Source organism: Arachis duranensis, chromosome 10, assembly GCF_000817695.3.
Source record: "Arachis duranensis cultivar V14167 chromosome 10, aradu.V14167.gnm2.J7QH, whole genome shotgun sequence".
NCBI classification, from domain to species: Eukaryota; Viridiplantae; Streptophyta; class Magnoliopsida; order Fabales; family Fabaceae; genus Arachis; species Arachis duranensis.
This window is the reverse complement of record NC_029781.3, coordinates 101,843,849-101,869,316: the sequence shown is the minus strand read 5'-3', so window position 1 is coordinate 101,869,316 and position 25,468 is coordinate 101,843,849. Positions and strand designations below refer to the sequence as shown.

At 35.7% G+C, this 25,468-nt stretch overlaps 1 protein-coding gene and 1 non-coding gene across 5 annotated transcripts in view; one reads left to right on the top strand and one right to left on the bottom strand.

The window, feature by feature from the left end:
- Window positions 1–25,468, top strand: part of LOC107471453 (calcium-transporting ATPase 8, plasma membrane-type) — a 101,400-nt gene that overhangs the window by 57,348 nt on the left and 18,584 nt on the right. The window lies entirely within an intron of this gene.
- Window positions 243–346, bottom strand: LOC127743435 (small nucleolar RNA R71). Its single transcript, XR_008004827.1, has one exon. It is a non-coding gene; the product is annotated as a small nucleolar RNA R71 (small nucleolar RNA).

Below are 25,468 nucleotides of genomic sequence, written 5' to 3'. Positions count from 1 at the left end.
GCAAGTTTCATAGACTTCTATTGGAAGATCCTCATCAGTTTTTAGCTGAATTCTTGCAAATCTGTGACACTGTTAAGACCAATGGGGTTAATCCTGAGGTCTACAGACTTATGCTTTTCCCCTTTGCTGTAAGAGACAGAGCCAGGACATGGTTGGACTCACAACCTAAAGATAGCCTGAACTCTTGGAAAAAGTTGGTCAATGCCTTCTTGACCAAATTCTTTCCACCTCAAAAATTGAGCAAGCTTAGAGTGGAAGTCCAAACCTTCAGACAAAAGGAAGGTGAATCCCTCTATGAAGCTTGGGAAAGATACAAGCAATTGATCAGAAGGTGTCCTTCTGGCATGCTTTCAGAATGGAGCATCATATGCATATTCTATAATGGTCTGTCTGAATTGTCCAAGATGTCATTGGACAACTCTGCTGGTGGATCTCTTCATCTAAAGAAGACGCCTGAAGAAGCCCATGGCTCATTGAAATGGTTGCAAATAACCAGTTCATGTACACTTCTGAAAGGAATCCTGTGAATAATGGGATAACTCAGAAGAAAGGAGTTCTTGAGATTGATACTCTGAATGCCATATTGGCTCAGAATAAAATATTGACTCAGCAAGTCAATATGATTTCTCAGAGTTTGACTGGAATGCAAGCTGCTTCCTGCAATACTAAAGAAGCTTCCTCTGAAGAAGAAGCTTATGATCCTGAGAATCCTGGAATGGAAGAAGTGAATTACATGAGAGATTCCTATGGAAACACTTACAATCCTTCACAGAGGAATCATCCTAACCTCTCATGGAAGGATCAACAGAAGCCTAATCAAGGCTTCAATAATAATAATGGTGGAAGAAACAGGTTTGGCAATAACAAACCTTTTCCATCATCTTCTCAGCAACAGACAGAGAATTCTAAGCAGAACCACTCTGACTTAGCAACTGTAGTCTCTGATCTATCTAAGACCACTCTCAGTTTCATGACTGAAGCAAGGTCCTCCATTAGAAATTTAGAGGCACAAGTGGGTCAGCTGAGTAAGAAAATTACTAAACTCCCTCCTAGTACTCTCCCAAGCAATACAGAAGAGAATCCAAAAAGATAGTGCAAGGCCATCTACACGTCCAACATGGCCAAACCTGTAGAGGAGGGAAAGGCAGTGATTTCCATTGAGGAAGACCTCAATGGACGTCCACTGGCCACTAAGGAGTTCCCTAATAAGGAACCAGAGGAATCTGAGGCTCATATAGAGACCATAGAGATTCCACTAAACTTACTGTTGCCATTCATGAGCTCTGATGAGTATTCTTCCTCTGAAGAGGATGAAGATATTATTGAAGAGCAAGTTGCCCAATATCTAGGAGCAATCATGAAGCTGAATGCCAAGTTATTTGGTAATGAGACTTGGGAGGATGAACCTCCATTGCTCATCAAGGAACTGAATGATCTGGTTCAACTGAAATTACCTCAAAAGAAACAAGATCCTGGAAAGTTCTTAATACCTTGTACCATAGGCACCATGACCTTTGAGAAGGCTCTGTGTGACCTGGGGTCAGGAATAAACCTTACGCCCCTCTCTGTAATGGAGAAACTAGGGATTTTTGAGGTACAAGCTGCTAAAATCTCACTATAGATAGCAGACAATTCAAGGAAACAGGCTTATGGACTTGTAGAGGATGTCTTAGTGAAGGTTGAAGGCTATTACATCCCTTCTAATTTCATAATCCTAGACACTGGAAGAGATGAAGATGATTCCATCATCCTTGGAAGACCCTTCCTAGCCACAGTAAAAGCTGTGATTAATGTGGACAGAGGAGAGCTAGTCCTTCAATTGAATGAGGACTACCTTGTGTTTAAGGCTTAAGGATCTTCTTCTGTAACCATGGAGAGGAAGCATGAAAAGCTTCTCTCAATACAGACTCAAACAAAGCCCCTACACTCAACTTCTAAGTTTGGTGTTGGGAGGCCATCACTAAGCTTTGAATCTCTGTGAGGCTCTCTAAGAGCTCACTGTCAAGCTATTGACATTAAAAAAGCGCTTATTGGGAGGCAACCCAATGTTATTTAATTATTTTTATTTATTTTTCATTGCTATTTTATGTTTTCTTTAGATAGATGATCATGTGAAGTCACAAAAACAACTGAAAAATCAAAAACAGAATAAAAAATAGTATCAAAAATAGCACACCCAGGAGGACAGACTTACTGGTGTTTAAACGCCAGTAAGGATAGCAGAATGGGCGTTTAACGCCCAGCCTGGCAGCATTCTGGGTGTTAAACGCCAGAATGGGCAGCACTCTGGGCGTTTAACGCCAGAATGAGCTGTCTGGCATCTGGTTAACGCCATATATGGGCATCTGGCTGGCGTTTAACGCCAGAAATGGGCAGCAGAGTGGCGTTCACTACAAAAAAATGGAACATTTCTAACAAAAAATTTGTATCAAATTTAAAATTGTTACAAAAAATAGTATTTTGTAATAATAATATGTGATTGTTACAAAAGAATAATATTTTGTAACAACATTACAAATTTTTGCAAAACATGATAATATTTTGTAACAACCTGTTTTATTTTGTAACAAATTATGTTAGTTTTTGTAACGAGATGGTATTTTGTTACAAAATATTGTAATATTTTGTATAAAAAAAAATAAGTTGCAAAAATTCAAAATATTTTGTAACAAATTTTGCTTTTTTTTTTCAAAAACTCCAATTGTTTTGTAACAAAAAATTAATTTGTCACAAAATTTAATATTGTTTGTAACAAGTTAATTATTTGTCACAAAATATAAATATATTTTATAACAATTTTTTTTCAAAATGTTAAACACTTTAAGAGTAAAAAAAATTATGTATATATTTTTTTCAAAATAATTTTATTTTATAACATCCTGCATTTTTGAAAATCTAAATATAAATAAATTGTGATTTTAACTTATTAAGTTTAAACTTTATAATTTTAGAAATTATTTTATTAGAAATAATTAAATAGATTCGGAGATAATTTTATTATAAATCAATTAAGATTCTTAAGTAATTTTATTATAATTGAATATTTTGCATAATTTTAGTAATTAAAAAATAAAAGAGAATTGTATAGCTTAATTTAAGTAACTTTTATCATAAAAAAGTTATGACTTATTATTAACTTAAACTTCTTATTTTATAAACTAATCTATTAAGAGTAATTAAATTAGTTTTATTAATATTTAGAGTTTAATTAATTAATATTTTTGTGCAAATTTTATAATTGCTTTCAAAAAGAAAGGGGAAAAACGGAGAAGGAAGGAAAGGGAGTTTTTGAGAGAACTAGAGAAACAGAGGATGAGAGATTGAGGGAGAACGGGACGCAGAGGGAAGAGGAGAAGAGGGAGATGGTGCTGGTGGGTATCCTTGCCACCGTCACCGTCGTTATCGCACGAGAGAAAGAGAGCCCGCGTTCGAGAGAGAAAAGGAGATGTTGTCTGCGCTGCTACCTCCATCGCGACCGATCCGTCGCTGCTACTGCTAGGGTTTGTTGCCGCCACCTCTGCCAACGCCGACGAGCCCGAAGAGAGAGATAGGAGTTCGCAGTGAAGAGAGACGTGACGGGGAAAATAGGGGCTCGTATCGCTGCTTCCGTTGCTGGAGACAGAGGTTCCCGTCGATCTGCACGCCGCTGTTGCCATCGGAAACCACTGCTGAAGCCACGATGCCATGGTGGTTGCTACTGGAGCTATACGTTACTGCCGTTGGGGCCAGTGATGGAGGTGTTGTTGCAGACTCTATTTCGGTTTAGGTCCTTCACTCCTTTAACTTGTTCTACTTCCACTTTTACTTTATGGTCATCTTATTTCTGCTACCTTGTCTCCATTCTATTCTTTGTCAGTTACCGAAATTTCGAATTATTATTGTTGCTGTCGGAGAAGGCTGTCAGGGTTGCCATTCTAGTTCTAATGTCACTACCACTGTTACTGCTAGGAGAGTGAAGAGTCATCGGAAATCCTACTGCTGTTGTCGAGTTCATTATTAAGGCGACATAGAGGTAGGGGGTTTAACTTAAATGACTTTAATTTTAGAATACCCATAAAGTTTATTGAATGATTGCAAATAGGTTTAATTTTTATGAGTAATTGATTGGTTATGTGGATATTGAATTGTGGCTGGAAATGTGATTGAGCTTGTGGTTTTTGTGAAATTGATTGATTGCGTGTGAATTACGAATTGTTGATGAGTGATTGAATGCTGAATCTTGATGGATTGTATTGGTTGATTATTGTTGGGCTGGTTATTAAATATGTTGGGATAGTGGTAGAATTGGTTGGTGATTGTTTTGAAATTGATTTTGAGAAATATTGAAAGTTAAACTTGAAATGCTAAACTTTATGTTGAAAATCAGAGTTTTAATATAAAACGGCAACTTTGAAAGTGCACCAGCAACTTAATAGAGATTGGAATAGTATGAGACTAAAAGATAAGTGAACTACAACAAGTATAGTTATTAATATTCAATTTTGAAGATTTCGTATTAACTAGAGAGTTAGTTATGATTTTTCAAAGTTGAATAGTAAAATCTGATTTTCTGCATTACTTTCAAATGGAGTTAGAAACTTTGAAAAGCTATAACTAATTATGTAATGATCGGAATTGCATGAGACCAAGTCTGGGTTAACCTTGGAAATATAAGAAACTAAACTGAAAAATTTGAGACCTTTTTGTTAAATATACAATTTATGAAAAAATTTTAAAGTTAGGTTGTTAAATCTGTCCTGCAGCAGAAAAGGTCAAACAGGGCAGCAACTTGTTTGTCTTGCTGCAATTTCTACGAGCTGAGTTTTGGAGTAAAACCAATTTTTTTATAAAATTTGATTAACTTGGTTTGTTTCTCTAAAATTTCAGAATTTTAGGAGTTAAGGATTGGGAGTTGTGAATTTTTGAATATTGGTGGTCAAAGTTGGAAAGAAACAGATTTCAGCAAGCTATGCATCAACTTCCAATACTTGTAACTCTTAGAATTGAACGAAAATTGGATTGCAACCAAGACACACTTGTTTCTGGATGAGCTAGGAGTTTTCAAACCAAAATTTAGCTTAATTGGAGTTTTGTAATAAAAGTTATTCAAATTGAAAGGTACTAAGCTTGTTTGCTTCTAAAAGAGATTCTGACTCATTTTTACTTAACTTCTAGGTTATGTAACTTCTTCATTAAAAATGGTATTAACCCAGAACCAATTGAGAAAGAAACCTGGTTAAGTGAAGTTGAACCATATTAATTTTTAAGGTTATTAGATTTAACTTGGATTTTATACTGAATTTTGAATATAACATGTTGCTATTTTCTGGTTTTATGCACTGCAGAGCAGTCACGGTTTTTCTTCTATTTCTAAGACTAGAGAAATCAGAAAATTATAATCTTTAGTTTGTTAGAAAGATTATTTCAAGATGAACGTATGGACATAAAGTTTGCGCAATTCTGAGTTTATTTGCTATATTAAAAACAGAAAAGAAGATAGAGTGTTAAGAATGTCTTAGTAACAGTTATGAGTTCATAAAATTAAAGATCAATCTTAGCGTTATATGGCTGATTCAATGTTAGAATTTGTTTGATTCTGAATTGATTTGATACTGGATAGGTTGAAAAGAGTTTGGTAAATTATTTGGTTGGGACCCGTAAGGGTGGTTAAGTCTTATTTTCAGAAGAGATCATGTCCGAATTTTTATAAAAGTATAAGGATCTATTTATGACATTTGACTTGTGTCATGGTTGAGAAATGACAAATGTCCTATTATTTGGTTTGATAAATTTGGTTGTGTATTGGCTGAGAAATAAGTTGTGAATTGGTTGTTTTTATTGGAACCGTAGACGGTGAAAATATCCAAGTTTTAGGGGAGGTTCTACCAAAATTTTTCTAAACATTTTGGATAAAACTTAATAGAAAAAATTATAATTAGTGTTATGTCTTGTTTCTAATTTTTTGTTTCGTTTTTTTTTTTATTTACAAGAGTGCTGAAATGGTGACCACATGCTACCTTGAGGGCTCAAGAATATTTTGATTTATAGAGACATTAATCTATGTTAGAACTTTTAACTTTTGTTGAACTTATGCAAGACATATAACTTATAGAACTAATCAATGTATTCACTAAGGTTATTTTGTTTTAAAACAATTTTAGCTAAATGAGGCATGTTTGAATTATTTATGTTTTTGCATATTATATAAATGTAGACTTGCTTATTAAAATAGTTAATAGATTAGTTAATTTAAAAAATAATTTAGTAAATTATGCATGCAATTTGTATTAAAAAAATGGTTATAAAATAATTATTTTGCTTTTGTAACTAAAGAAAAAAAACCGTTACAAAAATAAGTTACATTTTGTAACAAAATTTTATGATAGGAAAAAATAGATTGTCACCAAAAATACCTTGAAGATCAAAATTTGTTACAAAATATCATTTTGAATTGTAACAGTTCCATTTTTTGTTACAAAAACTTTTTGTAACGGGACATACTGCAACGGCCCCTCTTTTTGTTACAAAATCCTTCTGTTTCAAAATTTCGATTTTTTGTAACAATTTTTTTTTTTACAAATATTGCTTTTTCTTGTAGTGGTTTAACGCCAGGAAAGGTAGCAGAGCTGGCGTTAAACGCCAGATTTGGCACACAATGGGCGTTTAAACGCTAGAATGGTGCAGGGACTCAATTTCCTTGACACCTCAGGATTTGTGGACCCCACAGGATCCCCACCTACCTCACCATTCAAATTCAAACCATTTCCCTCCCAAACCCAACCCCTCATACACGGCTACCCTCTCTCCCTTTCCCTATAAATACCCCTCCTTACCACCTTCATTTTCACACAACATACACACTACTACCCCCTTGGCCGAACCACTCACCCTCTCCATCTCCTCCATTTCTTCTTCTTCTACTCATTTCTTTCTTCTTTTGCTCGAGGACGAGCAAACCTTTTAAGTTTGGTGTGGAAAAAGCTCTGCTTTTTTTTTTTGTTTTCCATAACCACTAATGGCACCAAAGGCCGGAGAAACCTCTAGAAAGAGGAAAGGGAAGAAAGTTGCTTCCACCTCTGAGTCATGGGAGATGGAGAGATTCATCTCGAAAGTGCATCAAGACACTTCTATGAAGTTGTGGCCAAGAAAAATGTGATTCCCGAGGTCCCCTTCAAGCTCAAAAAGAGTGAATATCCGGAGATCCGACATGAAGTTCGAAGAAGAGGTTGGAAAATTCTCACCAACCCCATTTAACAAGTCGGGATCTTAATGGTTCAAGAGTTCTATGCTAATGCATGAATCACTAAGAACCATGACCAAGGTGTGAACCCGAACCCAAAGAATTAGCTCACTATGGTTCGGGGGAAATACTTGGATTTTAGTCCGGAAAATGTGAGGTTAGCATTTAACTTGCCAATGATGCAAGGAGACCCTCACCCTTTCACTAGAAGGGTCAACTTTGATCAAAGGTTGGACCAAGTCCTTAGGGACATTTGTGTGGAAGGCGCTCAATGGAAGAGAGACTCAAGAGGCAAGCCGGTTCAACTAAGAAGGCTTGACCTCAAGCCCGTGGCTAGGGGATGGTTGGAGTTCATCCAACGCTTTATCATTCCTACTAGCAACCGGTCTGAAGTTACAATAGACCGGGCCATCATGATCCATAGTATCATGAATGGAGAGGAAGTAGAAGTTCATGAGATAATATCCCTAGAACTCTACAATGTGGCGGACAAGTCCTCTACTTTGGCAAGGTTAGCCTTCCCTCATCTCATTTGTCACCTCTGCAATTCAGCTGGAATTGTTATAGAGGAAGACACCCTCATTGAAGAGGACAAACCCATCACTAAGAAAAGGATGGAGCAAACAAAAGAGCCCACTCATGGACCTCAAGAAGAGCATAAGAAAATTTCTCATCATGAAATCCCTGAGATACCTCAAGGGATGCACTTTCCTCCACAAAACTATCGGGAGCAAATCAACACCTCCTTAGGAGAATTGAGTTCCAACATCGGACAACTAAGGATGGAGCATCAAGAGCACTCCATCTTCCTCCATGAAATTAGAGAAGACCAAAAAGCCATGAGGGAGGAGCAACAAAGGCAAGGAAGAGACATTGAAGAGCTAAAGCACTCCATAAGATCTTCAAGAGGAACAACTAGCCGCCATCACTAAGGTGGACCCGTTCTTTAATTCCCTTGTTTTTAATTTTTTGTTTTTCATTTCCTATGCTTTATGTTTTACTTATGTTTGTGTCTTTATTACATGATCATAGTGTCTAGTGTCTATGTCTTTAAGCTATGAATGTCCTATAAATCTATCACCTTTCTTAAATGAAAAATGTTTTTAATTGAAAAAGAACAAGAAGTGCATGGTTTGAAATTTTATCTTGAAGTTAGCTTAGTTATTTTGATGTGGTGGCAATACTTTTTGTTTTCTGAATGAATGCTTGAACAGTGCATATTTTTTATATTGTTGTTCATGAATGTTAAAATTATTGGCTCTTGAAAGAATAATGAAAAAGGAGAAATATTATTGATAACCTGAAAAATCATAAAATTGATTCTTGAAGCAAGAAAAAGCGGTGAAAAACAAAGCTTGCGGAAAAAAAATGGTGAAAAAAATAAAAGAAAAAACAAGCAGAAAAAATAATAGCTCTTTAAACCAAAAGGCAAGAGCAAAAAGCCAGTAACCCTTTAAACCAAAAGGCAAGGGTAAAAAGGATCCAAGGCTTTGAGCATCAGTGGATAGGAGGGCCCAAAGGAATAAAATCTTGGCCTAAGCGGCTAAACCAAGCTGTCCCTAACCATGTGCTTGTGGCGTGAAGGTGTCAAGTGAAAAGCTTGAGAATGAGCGGTTAAAGTCGTGATCCAAAGCAAAAAGAGTGTGCTTAAGAACCCTGGGCACCTCTAACTGGGGACTCTAGCAAAGCTGAGTCACAATCTGAAAAGGTTCACCCAGTTATGTGTCTATGGCATTTATGTATCCGGTGGTAATACTGGAAAACAAAATGCTTAGGGACACGGCCAAGACTCATAAAGTAGCTGTGTTCAAGAATCAACATACTGAACTAGGAGAATCAATAACACTATCTAAATTCTGAGTTCCTATAGATGCCAATCATTCTGAACTTCAAAGGATAAAGTGAGATGCCAAAACTGTTCAGAAGCAGAAAGCTACAAGTCCCGCTCATCTAATTGAGACTAATCTTCATTGATATTTTTGAGATTCATTGCATATTCTCCTTTTTTTATCCTATTTTGATTTTATTTGCTTGGGGACAAGCAACAATTTAAGTTTGGTGTTGTGATGAGCGGATAATTTATACCCTTTTTGGCATTATTTTTACATAGTTTTTAGTATGATTTAGTTAATTTTTATTATATTTATATTAGTTTTTATTCAAAAATCACATTTCTGGACTTTACTATGAGTTTGTGTGTTTTTCTGTGATTTCAGGTATTTTCTGGCTGAAATTGAGGGACTTGAGCAAAAATCTGATTTAGAGACTGAAAAAGGACTGCAGATGTTGTTGGATTCTGACCTCCCTGAACTCAAAGTGTATTTTCTCGAGCTACGAAAACCCAATTGGTGCGCTCTCAATTGCATTAGAAAGTAGACATCATGGGATTTCTAGAAATATATAATAGTTCATACTTTACTCGAGTTTTGATGGCTCAAACTGGCGTCCAAAGTTAGCCTAAAACTTCTTGGCGTAAAACGCCCAAACTGGCACCAGAATTGGAGTTAAACACCCAAACTGGAACCAAAGCTTGCGTTTAACTCCAGGAACAGCCTAAGCACGAAAAAGCTTCAATGCTCAGCCCAAGCACACACCAAGTGGGCCCCGAAAGTGGATTTCTGCATTATCTGCACTTAGTTACTCATTTTCTGTAAACCCTAGTTATTAGTTTAGTATAAAAACTACTTTTAGAGATTTATTGATTATCGAGAGTTTTTTCTTTTGGAATTTTCAAACAAAAGTTCCTATTTTGATATTGTACATGTTTGGAGGCTGGCCTCACGGCCATGCCTAGACCTCTTTTCACTTATGTATTTTCTACGGTGGAGTTTCTACACCCCATAGATTAAGGTATGGAGCTCTGCTGTTCTTCATGAATTAATGCAAGTACTATTGTTTTTCCTTCAATTCACACCTACTTCTTCTCCAAGATATACTCTTGTTCTTAATTCAGTTAAGTCAGAATGAAGGGGTGACCCGTGACAATTACCCAATCTTCGTTACTCGCTTAGCCAAGATCGCGTGCCTGACAACCACAAAGCGGTCTACATGATGTTCAACGTAGTCATTGGACGACAGCCGGAGTATATTCTCTTGGGCCTCTAATCTGTGATTCATATTGTCTCTCCTGAGAACAGAGCATCTGAATCTGAGATTAGAACCTTCGTGGTATAGGCTAGAATCATTGGCAGCATTCCTGGGATCCGAAAAGTCTAAACCTTGTCTGTGGTATTCCGAGTGGGATCTGGGAAGGGATGACTGTGACGAGGTTCAAATCTGCGAATGTTAGGCGTAGTGACAGTGTGCAAAAGAACAATGGTCCTATTCCGACGCTAGCGGGGACCGACAGATGATTAGTCGTGCAGTGACAGCGCATATGGATTTGTTTTCATCCGAGAGGATCTTACAGCTTGCCATGGAAGGAGGTAACGCATGGTTGGAAGAAGGCAGTAGGAAAGCAGAAGTTCAGAAGCAACAAAGCATCTCCAGACGCTTATCTGAAATTCTCACTAATGAATTACATAAGTAACTTTATTTTATTTTATATTTTATTTATGTTTTTTATTATCAAAACCTCATAACCATTTGAATCCGCCTGATTGAGATTTACAAGATGACCATAGCTTGCTTCAAGCCTACAATCTCCGTGGGATCGACCCTTACTCAGCCAGAAAATACCTGAAATCACAGAAAAATATACAAACTCATAGTAAAGTCCAGAATTGTGATTTTTATTTAAAAACTAATAAAAATATACTAAAAACTAACTAATTCATACTAGAAACTATGTAAAAACAATGCCAAAAAGTGTATGAATTATCCGCTCATCACAACACCAAACTTAAATTGTTGTTTCTCCCCAAGCAACTGAAAATCAAATAGGATAAAAAGAAGAGAATATACTATAAATTCTAAAATATCAATGAAACTTAGCTCCAATCAGATAAGCGGGACTAGTAGCTTTTTGCCTCTGAACAGTTTTGGCATCTCACTTTATCCTTTGAAGTTCAGAATGATTGGCATCTATAAGAACTTAGAATTCAGATAGTGTTATTGATTCTCCTAGTTCAGTATGTAGATTCTTGAACACATCTACTTTATGAGTCTTGGCCGTGGCCCTAAGCACTTTGTTTTCCAGTATTACCACCGGATACATAAATGCCACAGACACATAACTGGGTGAACCTTTTCAGATTGTGACTCAGCTTTGCTAAAGTCCCCAATTAAAGGTGTCCAGGGTTCTTAAGCACACTCTTTTTTTTTGCTTTGGACCTCGACTTTAACCGCTCAGTCTCAAGTTTTCACTTGACACCTTCACACCACAAGCACATGGTTAGGGATAGCTTGGTTTAGCCGCTTAGGCCAGGATTCTATTCCTTTGGGCCCTCCTATCCACTGATGCTCAAAGCCTTGGATCCCTTTTTACCATTTCCTTTTGGTTTTAAGCGCTATTGGCTTTTTTTGCTCTTGCCTTTTGGTTTAAAGAGCTTTTGGCTTTTTCTGCTTGCTTTCTTTTTCTTTTATTTTTGCAATTTTTTTCTTTTTTTTCGCAAGCTTTTCTCTATTCACTGCTTTTTCTTGCTTCAAGAATCAGTTTTTTTATTTTTCAGATCATCAGATAACATTTCTCCTTTTTCATCGTTCTTTCAAGAACCAACAATTTTAACATTCATAAACAACAAATTCAAAAGACATATGCATTGTTCAAGCATTCATTCAGAAAACAAAAAGTATTGTCACCACATCAAAATAATTAAACTAGTTTCAAGGATGAATTCGAAATCATGTACTTCTTGTTCTTTTGTGATTAAAGACATTTTTCATTTAAGAAAGGTGATGGATTCATAGGACATTCATAGCTTTAAGACATAGACACTTAGACACTAGTGATCATGTAATAAGACACAAATATAAATAAACATAAAGCATAGTAGACGAAAAACAGAGAAAAAATAGATAGACAAAGAGATTAAGGAACGGGTCCACCTTAGTGAGGGTGGCGTCTTCTTCCTCTTGAAGAACCAATGGTGTTCTTGAGCTCCTCTATGTCTCTTCCTTGTCTTTGTTGTTCCTCCCTCATAGCTCTTTGATCTTCTCTAATCTCATGGAGAATGATGGAGTGCTCTTGGTGCTCCATCCTTAGTTGTCCCATGTTGGAACTTAATTCTCCTAGGGAGGTGTTAATTTGCTCCCAATAGTTTTGTGGAGGAAAGTGCATCCCTTGAGGCAACTCAGAGATTTCATGATGAGAAATTTCCTCATGCTCTTGTTGAGGTCCATGATCTCTTGTTTGCTCCATCCTTTTCTTAGTAATGGGCTTGTCCTCATCAATGAGAATATCTCCCTCTATGTCAATCCCAGTCGAATTGCAGAGGTGGCAAATGAGGTGAGGAAAGGCTAACCTTGCCAAAGTGGAGGACTTGTCAGCCAGCTTGTAGAGTTCTTGAGGTATAATCTCATGAACTTCCACTTCCTCCCCAATCATGATACTATGGATCATGATGGCCCGATCCACAGTTACTTCGGATCGGTTGCTAGTAGGAATGATAGAGCGTTGGATGAACTCCAACCATCCTCTAGCCACAGGCTTAAGGTCCGGTCTTCTCAATTGAACCGGCTTGCCTCTTGAGTCAACTTTCCATTGAGCTCCTTCCACACATATGTCCATGAGGACATGGTCTAACCTTTGATCAAAGTTGACCCTTCTAGTGTAAGGGCGTGCATTTTCTTGCATCTTTGGCAAGTTGAACGCCAACCTTACATTTTCCGGACTGAAATCTAAGTATTTCCCCCAAACCATTGTAAGCCAATTCTTTGGGTTTGGGTTTATACTTTGATCATGGTTCCTAGTGATCCATGCGTTTGCATATAACTCTTGAACCATTAAGATTCCGACTTGTTGAATAGGATTAGAGAGAACTTCCCATCCTCTTCTTCTAATCTCTTGTCGGATCTCCGGATACTCACTCTTTTTGAGCTTAAAAAGGACCTCAGGGATCACCTTTTTCTTAGCCACAACTTCATAGAAGTGGTCTTGATGGACCTTTGAGATGAATCTCTCCATCTCCCATGACTCAGAGGTGGAAGCAATTGCCTTCCCTTTCCTCTTTCTTGAGGTTTCTCTGGCCTTAGGTGCCATTGATGGTTATGGAAAATAAAAAGCAATGCTTTTACCACACCAAACTTAAAAGGTTTGCTCGTCCTCGAGCAAAAGAAGAAAAAAAGTAGTAGTAGAAGAAGAAAATGGAGGAGATGGAGTTAGAGAGTGTATTCGGCCAAGGGGGAGAAGTAGTAGTTGTAATGTGTGAAAATGGAGTAGTGTTGAGGGGTTTATATAGGGGTGGGAGGGAGGTTAGTTTTCGGCCATTAGGGTTGGGTTTGGGAGGGAAAAGAATTTGAAATTGGAGGTAGGTGGGGTTTATGGGGAAGAGGTAATAAGGTGATTAGCATCCCTACTCCAATTAGGCGTGCAAAACGCCCTTAGAATGCATGTCTGGCGTTAAACGCCAGCTTGCTGCTTGTTTCTAGCGTTTAACGCCAGCTTTTCTCCTATTCTTGGCGTTAAACGCCAATTCCATGCTCTGTTCTGGCGTTAAACGCTAGTCTGGTGCTTGTTTCTGGCGTTTAATGCCAGCTTGATGCTTCTTTCTGGCGTTAAACGCCAGTTTGATGCTTCTTACTGGCGTTTAAACGCCAGTAAGCTCTTCCTCTAGGGTGAGCTATTTTTAATGCTATTTTTCATTCTGTTTTTGATTTTTCAATTGTTTTTGTGATTTCACATGATCATCAACCTAAAGAAAATATAAAATAGCAATGGAAAATAAATAGATATAATTAAATAACATTGGGTTGCCTCCCAACAAGCGCTTCTTTAATGTCAATAGCTTGACAGTGAGCTCTCATGGAGCCTCACAGATAATCAGAGCAATGTTGGGGCCTCTCAACACCAAACTTAGAGTTTGGTTGTGGCCTCCCAATATCAAACTTAGAGTTTGAATGTGCGGGTTTTGTTTGGCTTTGTTCTGAGAGAAGCTTCACATGCTTCCTCTCCTTGGTTATAGAAGGAAAACCTTGAGTCTTAAATACAAGGTAGTCTTCATTCAACTGAAGGATCAACTCTTCTCTGTCAACATCAATTACAGCCTTTGTTGTGGCTAGGAAGGGTCTGCCAAGGATGATGGATTCATCCTCATCCTTCCCAGTGTCTAGGATTATGAAATCAACAGGGATGTAAAGACCTTCAACCTTTACTAACACGTCCTCTACCTATCCATAAGCCTTTTTCATGGATTTGTCTGCCATCTCTAATGAGATTCTTGCAGGTTGTACCTCAAAGATTCCCAGTTTCTCCATTACAGAGAGTAGCATGAGGTTTATCCCTGACCCAAGGTCACACAGAGCCTTCTCAAAGGTCCTGGTGCCTATGGTACAAGGTAAGAAGAACTTTTCGGAATCCGGTTTCTTCTGAGGCAATGTCTGCCTCATCAATGCACTTAGTTCATTGGTGAACAAGGGGGTTCATCCTCCCAAGTTTCATTACCAAATAAACTGGCATTCAACTTCATGATTGCTCCTAGATACTTAGAAACTTGCTCTGCAATGGTGTCTTCATCCTCTTCAGAGGAAGAATATTCTTCCGAGCTCATGAATGGCAGAAGGAGGTTCAATGGAATCTCTAGGGTCTCTGTATGAACCTCAGATTCCTTTGGTTCCTCAAAGGAAAACTCCTTTCTATCCAGAGGACGTCCCATGAGGCTTTTCTCACTGGGACTCACGTCCTCCTCACTCTCTCTAGGTTCGGCCATGTTGGTCATAGTTATGGCCTTGCACTCTCTCTTAGGATTTTCTTCTGTATTGCTTGGGAGAGTACTGGGAGGAGTTTCAGTAATCTTCTTACTTAGCTGACCCACCTGTGCCTCCAAATTTCTAATGGAGGACCTTGTTTCATTCATGAAACTTTTTGTGGTCTTAGATAGATCAGAGACTATGGTTGCCAGGCCAGAATGGCTCTGTTCAGAATTCTCTGTCTGTTGCTGAGAAGATGATGGAAAAGGCTTGCTATTGCTAAACCTATTTCTTCCACCATTATCGTTGAAGCCTTGTTGAGGCTTCTGTTGGTCCTTCCATGAGAAATTTGGATGATTTATCCATGAAGGATTATAGGTGTTTCCATAGGGTTCTCCCATGTAATTCACCTCTACCATTGCAGGGTTCTCAGGATCATAAGCTTCTTCTTCAGAAGATGCTTCTTTAGTACTGTTGGATGCAGCTTACAATCCATTCAGACTCTGAGAAATTATATTGACTTGCTGAGTTAATATTTTATTCTGAACCAGTATGGCATTCAGAGTATCAATTTCAAGAACTCCCTTCTTCTGAGGCGTCCCATTGTTCACAGGATTCCTCTCTGAGGTGTACATGAACTAGTTATTTGCAACCATTTCAATGAGTTCCTGAGCTTCTGCAGGGGTTTTCACGTGAAGAGATCCTCCTGTAGAATGGTCCAATGACATTTTTGACAACTCAGACAGACCATCATAGAATATACATATGATGCTCCATTCTGGAAGCATGTCAGTAGGACACCTTTTGATCAGTTGCTTATATCTTTCTCAAGCTTCATAGAGGGATTCTCCTTCCTTCTATCTGAAGGTTTGGATTTCCACTCTAAGCTTGCTCATCTTTTGAGGAGGAAAGAATTTGGCCAGGAAAGCACTGACCAGCTTATCCTAAGAGTCCAGGCTATCCTTAGGTTGTGAATCCAACCATGTTCTAGCTCTGTCTCTTACAGCTAAAGGGAAAAGCATGAGCCTGTAGACCTCGGGATCAACTCCATTGGTCTTGACAGTGTCACAGATTTGCAAGAATTTAGCTAAAAACTGATGAGGATCTTCCATTGGAAGTCCATGAAACTTGCAATTCTGCTGCATTAGAGAAACTAATTGAGGCTTAGGCTCAAAATTGTTTGCTCTAATTGTAGGAAGTGAGATGCTTCTTTCGTAGAAGTTAGAAGATGATGCAATAAAGTCACCAAGCATCTTCCTTGCATCTCCACCATTGTTATTATTCTCGGCCATGTCTCCTTCTTTTTCAAAAATTTCTGTCAAGTTTTCTCCAGAGAGTTGTGCTTTAGCTTCCCTTAGCTTCCTCTTCAGAGTCCTTTCAGGTTCCGGATCAGCTTCAACAAGAATATTCTTATCCTTGTTCCTGCTCATATGAAAAAGAAGAGAACAAAGAAAATATGGAATCCTCTATGTCACAGTATAGAGATTCCTTATGTAAGTAGGAGAAGAGGAGAAATAAAAGAAAGGGAAGAAAAAAACTCGAACACAGAGAGGAAGATGGGGTTCGAATTTTGGGTGGAAGAGAAGTGTTAGTAGATGAATAAATAAATAGAAGGAGATGAGAGAGAGAAGAATTCGAATTTAATTAAAATAAATTAAAAATATTTTTGTTTTTATTTTAAATATTAGTTGTAATTCGAAATTTAAGAAGGGGAATAAAATTAAATTGAAATTTAAAACAATTAGTTAATGAAATGAAATTTTGAAAAAAAAATTAGTGATTTTCGAAAATTAGAGAGAGAAAATTAGTTAGGTAGTTTTGAAAAAGATAAGAATCAAACAAAAAGATAAGATTAATTGAAAAAGATTTGAAAATCAATTTTGAAAAGATAAGAAGTTAGAAAAGATTTTGAAATTAAGTTTTGAAAAAGATATGATTGAAAGATATGATTGAAAATCAAATTGAAAAAGATTTGAAAAGGAAATTAAAAAGATTTGATTTTGAAAATTAAAGTTGATTACTTGACTAACAAGAAACTAAAAGATATGATTCTAAAATTTAAAGATTGAACCTTTCTTAATAGGCAAGTAACAAACTTTAAAATTTTGAATCAATCACATTAATTGTTAGCAAAGATTTTGAAATTATGAAATGAAATTAAGAAAAAAAATTTGAAAATCATTTTAAAATTTTCGAGAATTATAAAAGAAAAATGAAAAAGATTTGATTTTTGAAAAGGAATTGAAAAAGATAAGATTTTTAAATTGAAAATTTGACTTGACTCATAAGAAACAACTAAATTTTAAAAAGTTTTGAAAAATTCAACTCAAATTTTTGAAAATTTATGCGATAAAAAGGGAAAGATATTTTTTTATTTTTGAATTTTTAATGAAGAAAGAGAAAAACAATAAAAAGACTCAAAACATGAAAATTTAAGATCAAAACACATGATGCATGCAAGAACACTTTGACTGTCAAGATGAACACCAAGAACACTTCGAATGTCAAGATGAACACCAAGAACTTATTTTTGAAAATTTTTAAGAAAAGACACACATGCAAGATACCAAACTTAAAAATTTTCAATGTTTAGACACTAACAAATTGAAAATGTATATGAAAAACAAGAAAAGACACAAAACATGAAAATGCAAAGATCAAACAAAGAAGATTATGAAGAACACCATGCATGAGTTTCGAAAATTGCAAGAAGAATAAAGACATGCAATTGACACCAAACTTAAAAATTGACACTAGACTCAAACAAGAAACATAAAAAATTATTCTTGGTTTTATGATTTTATAAAAATTTTTGGTATTTTTCGAAAATTATTTAGAAAAGAAAAATAAGGATTTCAAAATTTTTAATGAGAATTCCAAAAATCATGCAATGTCAGTCTAAAGCTCCGGTCCAGGAATTAGACATGGCTTACTAGCCAGCCAAACTTTCAGTGAAAGTTCCAGTCCAAAACACTAGACATGGCCAATGGCCAGCCAAACTTTAAGATACAAACCAGGCATACAACAGCTGAATTGATGAGAATCAAAAAGCTCTTGTGATGATGAGTTGAAACCTCGGTCCAAAAGGTTATACATGGCTTCACAGCCAGCCAGACTTCAACAGATCATCATGAAACTCTAGAATTCATTCTTAAAAATTCTGAAACCATAGAATAATTTATTTTTTTTTTTGAAAATTTTTTCGAGAATAAAAATAATAAAAACAAAAAGATTAAAATTAAAATAAAATTACCTAATCTGAGCAACAAGATGAACCGTCAGTTGTCCAAACTCAAACAATCCCCGGCAACGGTGCCAAAAACTTGGTGCACGAAATTGTGATTGTTCATTCCTTGGTAACGGAGCTAAAAAAACTTAATACGCACGTTCATAATCTTAGTTCTTCTTCACAACTTCGCACAACTAACCAGCAAGTGCACTGGATCGTCCAAGTAATAAACCTTACGTGAGTAAGGGTCGATCCCACGGAGATTGTCGGCTTGAAGCAAGCTATGGTCATCCTTGTAAATCTCAGTCAGGTGGATTCAAATGGTTATGGGATATTTGATAATTAAAATATAAAATATAAAATAGGATAGAGATACTTATGCAATCCATTGGTGAGAATTTCAGATAAGCGTATGGAGATGCTTTTGTTCCTTCTAAACCTCTGCTTTCCTACTGTCTTCATCCAACCATTCATACTCATTTCCATGGCAAGTTGTATGTTGGGCATCACCGTTGTCAATGGCTACATCCCGTCCCCTCAGTGAAAATGGTCCAATTGCGCTGTCACCGCACAGCTAATCATCTGTCAGTTCTCGATCATGCTGGAATAGGATCTAGTAATCCTTTTGCGTCTGTCACTACGCCCAGCACTCGCGAGTTTGAAGTTCGTCACAGCCATCCCTTCCCAGATCCTACTCGAAATACCACAGACAAGGTTTAGACTTTCCGGATCTCAAGAATGGCCGCCAATAATTCTAGCCTATACCACGAAGACTCTGATCGTGAATCAGGAGGCTAAGAGATATGCATTCAAGCTTGTTTTCATGTTGAACGGAAGTGTTTATCAGGCACGCGTTCATAAGTGAGAATGGTGATGAGCGTCACATAATCATCACATTCATCATGTTCTTGTGTGCGAATGAATATCTTAGAGAAGAAATAGGCTTGAGTTGAATAGAAAAACAATAGTACTTTGCATTAATTCATGAGAAACAGCAGAGCTTCACACCTTAATCTATAGGGTATAGAAACTCCACCGTTGAAAATACATAAGTGATAATGGTCCAGGCTGGCCATTCTAAATGTCCAGAGATGATCAAAAGATATATCAAATATCTAAAATAAATCACTAACAGTAGTTTTTATACTAAACTAGTAGCTAGGGTTACAGAAATAAGTAAATGATGCAGAAATCTACTTCCGGGTCCACATGGTGTGTGCTTGGGCTGAGCATTGAGTTTTCATGTGTAGAGACTTCTTTTGGAGTTAAACGCCAGGTTGTAACTTGTTTCTGGCGTTTAACTCTGATTTGCAACTTGATTCTGGCGTTTAACGCTAGAATAGGGCAGAAAGCTGGCATTGAACGCCATTTTGCGTCATCCAAACTCGAGCAAAGTATGAATTATTATATATTGCTAGAAAGCCCTGGATGTCTACTTTCCAACGTAATTGAGAGTGTGCCATTTGGGTTTCTGTATCTCCAGAAAATCCATTTCCAGTGCAGGGAGGTCAGAATCCAACAGCATCTGCAGTCCTTCTTCAGCCTCTGAATCAGATTTTTGCTCAAGTCCCTCAATTTCAGCCAGAAAATACCTGAAATCACAGAAAAACACACAAACTCAAAGTAAAATCCAGAATTGTGATTTTTATTTAAAAACTAATAAAAATATACTAAAAACTAACTAATTCATACTAGAAACTATGTAAAAACAATGCCAAAAAGCGTATAAATTATCCGCTCATCAATACCCCAAGCCAACTTTTTCAAAAAGAGGTCTTTGACTAGCTAATAATTTGTCTAAGCTTTCGGAACTTTGAGCAAATTTAGCTATATCTTGATTTAAACCCTTAATCACTTTGTGCAACCTTTCATTTTCTTCAATGCTATCCAAAAAGACAGTGACATTATTTTTCTTTAAGACTTTTAATTTTAGTTTTAAGCCGTTTGTTTTCTTCAATGAGATTAACAGAGTTTTCGGCTTCTTTCAAATTTTTTAAGGTAAGAATTTTCAGCTTTCAAAATATCATTTTCAAATTCAAGTTCATAGCATTGATTCAGAAATTTTCTAATTTTTTCAGTTAGATCATCAATTATTTGTTGGAGTTCATCATTAGTGGGTTCAAAATGGTTACCTCACCATCTTGATTGTGATCAGCCATTAGACAAGCTTGAGAGTTGTGGTCAGATTTTTCATCTTCTCCAGAGTCATTTTTCAAATCTTCCCATGGTGGTGTAATTACCTTTTTTCTTATCCTTCCTTGTCTTGTTTTCTCTCTTAAACTTGGAACAATCGTACTTGAAATTTCTAGCCTCCTTACAATGATGGAAGATGACTTTGCTAATGTCTCTCTTTGATTCCTTCAAGCTACCTCCTCTGCTCCTTTTTTGTCTCATTAGTCTCCTTAGCTTTCTAGTAAAAAATACAATTTCGTCATCTGATAAACTGTTGCTAGAATCATCTTCAAATGACTCAACAGAAGATTTCAGTGCCACTCCTTTCTTTTTTGTGTCATTTTTCATGTGTGTAGTTTCATAAGCAAGTAACTTTTCTCTCAGCTTATCATAAGTTATTTTGTTCAGGTTACTACTTTCGGAGATGATAGTAGCCTTGGTTTCTCACTCTTTGGTTAGGCTTCTCAAAATTTTTCTCACAAGCATCTGTTCAAAATGAATTATTCTCATAGCATCCAAGCTATTTATGATGACAGATAATTTTTTGAACATATCATCTATGGTTTCTCCTTTCTTCATAGCAAACATTTAATATTCTTTATTCAACTTGTCAATCCTTGTCTCTTTTTCTTCTTCAGCTTATCAATCCTTGTCAATCCTAGATTTTCTTTGCTGTTTTGCATGTAGATACCTTCCGGTATTTCACAAGCTGATGGCGTAGTTTAGCATGTTGATAGCTTTGGCATTTAACTCCACCTTCTTCTTGTCTTTGTCATTCCATTTTGCTTCTTATTTAGGAGTGACAACTCCTTCAACATTAGTTTTCGTTGGAATTTGTGGTCCATTCAAGATGATCTTCCAAATGTTGTAATCTACAGACTGCATAAAGATATTCATTTATTCTTCCTTTCCATTAGTTGTAATTTTTGACATTAAAGAATGGAGGTCTGTTGTTGGATTGCCCTTCAGTTATCAGTGGCCTAGAGAAGGAGGGTTAAATCTATGCCTCTTTTTATTTTGTTTGCTTTTACTTCAAACTAGATGGAACTTAAGGAATCTGTTAAGTCTTCTTTTGTTGAGAACTCAGGAGACACTTTTATTTTGCCTCTTGTCGATTGAGGAGCCCAAACAAAAGTGTATGGGAGCAGAGTTTCTGTGACGTCTTGCTGGATAGTATAAGCAGGAGACAATTTTATTTTGTCTCATAGAGAATAAAACCAGAATCAGAATAAAGAAAGAAGAGTGACACAGCCATATATCCTGATTTAGCCACTATATGCAATATGACCTACATCTAGTCTCCCTCACAATAATAGAGGAATTTTCACTATCTTTTAATAATTACAAATACCAATTTTTCTAGTATTTAATCCAATTCTATCTGGGACAAATCCAGCTTCTATCCAAGCTAGATTTGACTAGGTACACTCCCTAGATTTTCAACCGCTAAGTGCTCACCCAACTTAGTAAGAAAATTCTCTCAGGACCATGAAAACAAAACAAAAAATGTATAAAGAATTTCTGAAATAAATATTTGAATTTTCTCCAAGTCTAACTCTCTTTGTCTTTTCTCTCAGTGACTTTTTCTTAATTCCTCACATTAATGCCTTTTTTTCATTGAAACAAAGAAAGATAAACTGAGAAAGCTGAATATTCAATAAAGAACCATGAAGGAGAAGAAGATATACTTTGTAAGTTATGAAAACTCAAACTTTTTACTCTCACTCCTTGAATCAACCTCTGGCCGTTTACCCCTTTAATAGAGGAGTAAAGCTTCCAAAGTTTGAAACATAGCTTCAACAACTTTGATTTCTTCTCTCCCAATATTAGCAGCAGCAGCGGCGCAGAAGAGAGATAGAGTAGCAATAGTGATTGAACCATACATGCATCCATACCTACCATCTTCTCTTTCATCCTTTTTCAAATTTTTTCAAGGATTTGAGCCATTCATTTGTGCTTTGGCTCCAAGTTTTTTTCTTGACCGTTGATATGTAGCAAAGCTCCATAATCTTTAACTTCTTGATCTTTCCAGTTCAGTGCATGCAGAGAAGAGGTTTCTTTAATAATCTTCAATGAAGCACAAAGAAGAAAAGATTTCTCTGATGTAGCCTTTGGATATAATCTTTGCTTGAAGCCCTAGCTTCTTTGACTTTCTTCTTCTTTCTTGATTTTGGTAACCTACTTTTTCATCCTTGATTTGAATCCTAAGCATAGTTTCCTTTTCTTGCTATACTTTTGGAATGCTTCACATGGGTGAGAGAGAAGAGAGACGAAGAGAAGAGAAAGAATGGTTCGTTGGCTTCGATTTGGTTCAGATGAAAATGAAGTTTTATTTCTTTAGTTAGCATCCATAAGAATGAATGGGTTTGGATCACCAGTTGGGTCTTTGCTTGTTGTTCTACCTTATTGGGTTTGGCCTTATACCTTCTTTTGATCTATATATAATTTCTGCACACTAACTTGTCACTTCTTTGGTTGTGTTAACTTATTTATTGGATCAGTTTTGATTACTTTAATTTCCTAAACAATTAACAAACTAATCACACACAATTGGACTTTTAACACAATAATAATATTCAGTCATCATCTATCAATTGTTATTAGGTCTTTAAACTCAACAATATCCTTTCTCCATCATTTGTCCAATATTAAGTAGATTTTGAGCAAGTTTAGAAACTAACAGAACGTCATGGATATTCTTAGTTCTTATCTTGGTGTTAACACTGATTGTACTTTTGTCATTTGCCTACACGATTGTTCCATCTCCATATCTAATGCCTGATCGAACAGTTTTGTTGATATCATTAAATAGGCTTTGATCACCTGTCATGTGATTACTAGAGTCACTCTCGAGATATCATACATCTTTCTTCTTGCATTCTTCTTGTGAGGATGCATAGAAGAGACATTCTTCTCCTTCCTTTGCTTCAAAAAAGTTAGTGCGATGATTGATCTTCATCCTGTAGCCTTTCTCCATATGTCCGAACCTTTTATAATTGCAGCACTTTATGTCGCTTTTGAAATTTTACTCCAAATTTTTTCATACTTTCTTAGCTGGCAATTTTCTTTGTATCCTTGAAAAGATTGTCTTCGTCACAACTTGTTGGAGGAAGCATACAGTAATATAATTTCTTTTTTGATCTTCCTTTAATTTCTTCTTTTCTGCAGTGAAAAGTGCTGCTTGATTCTCTGGCATGGTGACCCTCTGTGAAAAACTCCCACAAATCTTGTGCTTGTAGGTTTTTATTTGAGAATGCCAATCCTCATAATTATCTTCTGATAATAAGGGCACGGGAGTATTTATACGAGATAGTCATGGTTATGGAGAAATTTATTTGAGTGGGTTACAATGTGATGGATATGTGTAGTTGATAGATAGGAAGAAAGATTCTATGCCTAGTAAATAGCTAAATGTGGCTCTGATACCATTGTTAGTTTTATGAAATAGTTTGAAGTTAGTATAGGGTATTATGGACTTGAATGTTGTGGCAAGAATAGCAAAGATAATTTTGATGAAGGAATAGTTTAGATGAATAGTTAGAGAAATTTGATAATTATACTATTGATAGAATAATGAGAGAATACAAAGACTAATGAGACTTGATGTGTTTGTTAGTTGATTATAATAAATTGTACGATGACCTATTTATAGACCTCACAAGTTGCTAGATCATAAATTATAAATCATTATAGGTATTAGATATTATCTTAGATTTTTTTAGATATTATCCTAGATATTTATAGTACTTGAATTATTTATTTTATTTCTATACTTCTCCATCATAATACCTAGATATTTACTTTTATCAAATAAGTTCATGAAAATTCTAGAGAATCCCATAAATGTGTAGTATAATTAATAAGTTGTTAATAAACTAGTTGTACTTCTCATAATTACATAAATTCTCCTAGCTCACCATTCTCCCATAAATGTGTAGTATAATTAATAAGTTGTTAACAAACTAGTTCTACTTCTCATAATTACATAAATTCTCCTAGCTCACCATTCTAGTAGATTACACCAATGTTTTCATTATTCACTTAGCATCCATTTGGTTAGTGGATGTGTCTACCCAAAACATAGATACCGTGACACACATCCATTGTTTGGTTATTGAGACATAAATTTTAGAGTAATTACCCAAATCAGTCTCGAGGATTTTAGAATTGGACATTTTATTCCCCAAGGAAAATTAATACCCAGATTAATCCCAAGGTTTTACTCTAGCAAACAAATCAGTTCCCAATTCATTTTCCGGCAGAATAATTACCCAGATCAGTCCCAAAAGATTTAAAAAACGAACATTTTAGTCCCCAAGAAAAATTAATATACAAATAAATCTCCAAAGTTTCTCTCTATTAAATATAATAGTCCTCCGTGCAAAAATAAAATAAAATAAAATAATTATTATTAATTACACAATAATATTATACTATATTTTTTATATTTTTTGGACAAAAATAGTAATAAATATATTCATTAAATTTATATATATATATAGTCACTCAATANAAACAAATTATTCTTGAACGCATACAAATAAACACAACTTATTATAAGTTAATTAAAGAACTATTAAATATGTACAATCTACCATCAGCAATCGAATACAAAAATCAAATTTTATAAAGGTTCAGGGTTCAGTCAAGCGCATTGATCAATTGACGTATAAAAGGGTAGAATAATCGTATAGTTTGGAAATCTATGAATTAGAATTTATTTAAAAATTAAATTTTTTTATTTGAGAATAAACAAAAAAATGATTTATTTTTTTTGAAAATTTTAATTTTAACTTTTTTTTATAAATGAAGTAAAAAAAATTAAAATTAATTTTATAAAAAAATAGAATTTTTTTTTTCAATTCAAATAAGTTTTAAATAAGTTCGTAGCAAAATCTATTTAATAATTAAAGCATATTTATATTATTGATGTCATGCAACTTCACCGTTATTTAGCAATTTGTATGTAATTGATATGATGGCCAGGTCCCAGGACTACTATAATAATGGAGCCACAATGCTCCAAAGATGATGATACTACCTTTTACAACTTTATTTCTCAT